This window comes from Cryptomeria japonica, chromosome 7 (assembly GCF_030272615.1).
Source record: "Cryptomeria japonica chromosome 7, Sugi_1.0, whole genome shotgun sequence".
NCBI classification, from domain to species: domain Eukaryota; kingdom Viridiplantae; phylum Streptophyta; class Pinopsida; order Cupressales; family Cupressaceae; genus Cryptomeria; species Cryptomeria japonica.
Window position 1 is genome coordinate 295,019,085 of NC_081411.1, and position 2,406 is coordinate 295,021,490.

The 2,406-nt window shown below is 33.5% G+C and overlaps 1 non-coding gene across 1 annotated transcript; it reads right to left on the reverse strand.

The window, feature by feature from the left end:
• Positions 1 to 2,072: 2,072 nt before the first annotated feature.
• Positions 2,073 to 2,143, reverse strand: TRNAG-CCC (transfer RNA glycine (anticodon CCC)). The gene has a single exon. It is a non-coding gene; the product is annotated as a tRNA-Gly (tRNA).
• Between the last annotated feature and the right edge of the window lie 263 nt (positions 2,144 to 2,406).

Genomic DNA, 2,406 nt, shown 5'->3' on the forward strand with positions numbered 1-2,406 from the left:
CATTCAGATGATGAAATCTTTGACCACAGATGACTTCTCAAAGGTGGCAAGAATTGAATCAATGCTCATAGTCTTTTCTGACCATTTGGAGGTTCACAAGGCAAAAGTAGCACAGGTAAACATGGACAAAGAGGTGTGGAAGCAGAGAATCCAACACATCGGTCTTCTGTATTTTCAGGTCATCCTGAACTTCTCGGCGGTGCACCTGGAATGGTGTGGTTCTGCTGCAAAGCAGGACAGATCCATAACCTCCTTTGCCATAGTGGAAGCATAGTTGATCCGAAGATGAAGTGTCAGCCTCCCAGTGGCTGTTGTTTTAAACAGTTTCTTTCACTTTGATCAAAAGTAAATGTAATTTGATTATGTAAAAACTATGAGCCTGGAGGCTATTTAAGCTGAAAAGCTTGTCTTTGTAAAGGTTCCAAAAAATGGTGATTTTGAGGAGCAGCAGATAATATTTTGGTTCTCATATGAATTGTGCGGAAATACAATGGCTGATTATCAATGAAATGCTATGTTATGCAATCTTTAAATCTGTGTGTTTGAAGATTAATAATCTTTCTTGAGAAGATGTTATGGGCATGATATATTTTTGTGATCAGTTACCCCTGTATTTTCTTTAATTCATGGTTATCATTAGTTGTTAGAAGACTCGCACGTATTGGTTTGCTTGATCCCCCTTGCCCTGTGAGGCATGAGAGAGTATCGATCAGCCTTCAGTATTGTTGAGCCTTTGTTATGCTTTGAATTAATATTGTGAACATGTTTGTAAATCGGAGTCTATGAACTCTCATTAAATATTCTTCCAGAAATTTTTCCATGTTTACAGTTTTGAAGGCATTTATTTGTGTTGATGAATGAATGCTGAAGCCTTTCAATGTTTTCTGGTAAAAAGTATTAGCATATCATTTGTGTAGTAAATTCATTGCATATCATATGAGGGGCTGCCCTCTAATGCAGAGGTTGAATTTTATTAATTCATCCAACTGTTGGTAGTTTGTCTCCTTTTATAAAAGGCAAAATAGAGTTATATTTTTGCTTAAGGAAGATAATTGTTAAGATTTCAAAAAGGGGCAAATCTGTTTACCAACACAATGAAACAATAGAGAGAACAAAATATAATAATAAAATACACATATTTATGTAGTCAAACCTTGATATTTTGTCAAGGAAATATTTATGAAAAGATTAATATTCTTATTGTTGAAAAGAATAAATAATTGTAATCTTCAGTAACTGCTACTATTACAAAATTAATTAATTTTTTTAATGAATATAAAGATCTTGGAGATAAAAAAATCTAGATTGTTTCACTATAATTTCCCCCAATATGTAAAGTAGTTTTTCCATAAGAAAGTTAAGATTAGATTTTGGTTTCATTATTATCATTATCTAACATAAAAATAGTTGCATATTTATTCAATTTATACGACTGCACAATGAGAGTAAAAAATCACGAGTTGGGATTCAAAATCATGTAAGTTAATCCTCAACTCAGTTGAATTCAGGGGAGTGCAATCAAGAGGAACGCCCTATGGAAAGCTCTTTACTATGTGAGTAGTAATTCTTGTGCACACATTGAATTTCCTTCTGCTCACTGTATTGTAATGCCTCTGCACTGTACCATATTCCCATAGCAAATCACATTCCATATTTTCAACCAAAACTTTTTGAAAATCTTTTTAACAAATCTATTTTTATTCTTATCCTGCAATCATGGCATTCCATGAGACCACATTTGTGTTGAGGCATTTCGTCAAACAGTTCGCGTGACTCTATGCTTCCACACATTACATACATGTTCAACAGAACAGTTGCAAGTACAACATCTGTTTCAAATATCCCATTTAGCAGAAGATAGGAAGATGCAGGCAAAAATTCTCGACTCTGGCTTTAGAGTTGCCAATTGCATTTGTTTGAAAGTTTCTATAGCCTTTTCAACAAATCCACTTTGTAAATCAGGGTATTCCATGAGAGTAAATTTCTTCTATATTTGAAAAACGAAATTAAGAGAAACACTCTTCCATAAACATACGAGTTTAAAACACAGACACCAATGACTAAAAGAGAATTGCGCATCCGGGGAATCGAACCCCGGTCAGTACCGTGGGAGGGTACTATGATACCACTACACTAGATGCGCTATTTTGATAAATTTTCTCTCAATTCTTTTACGTCCATTGTCTACGCTTCCAGACACGTCTACCAAAGCATTTCCAACTACAACATCTGATCAAACGCCCATAATTTCTTTTTGTTTTTGGATACGTATACCAGCCTAAAATCATATTATATACATATTAATTATTTGAGTTTTATGTCTAATATTTTTAATTCGATATTAATTGTCATATTTTAATTTTAAAAAGTGTGAAAATCTATATATATTATGATTTTGAATGACAA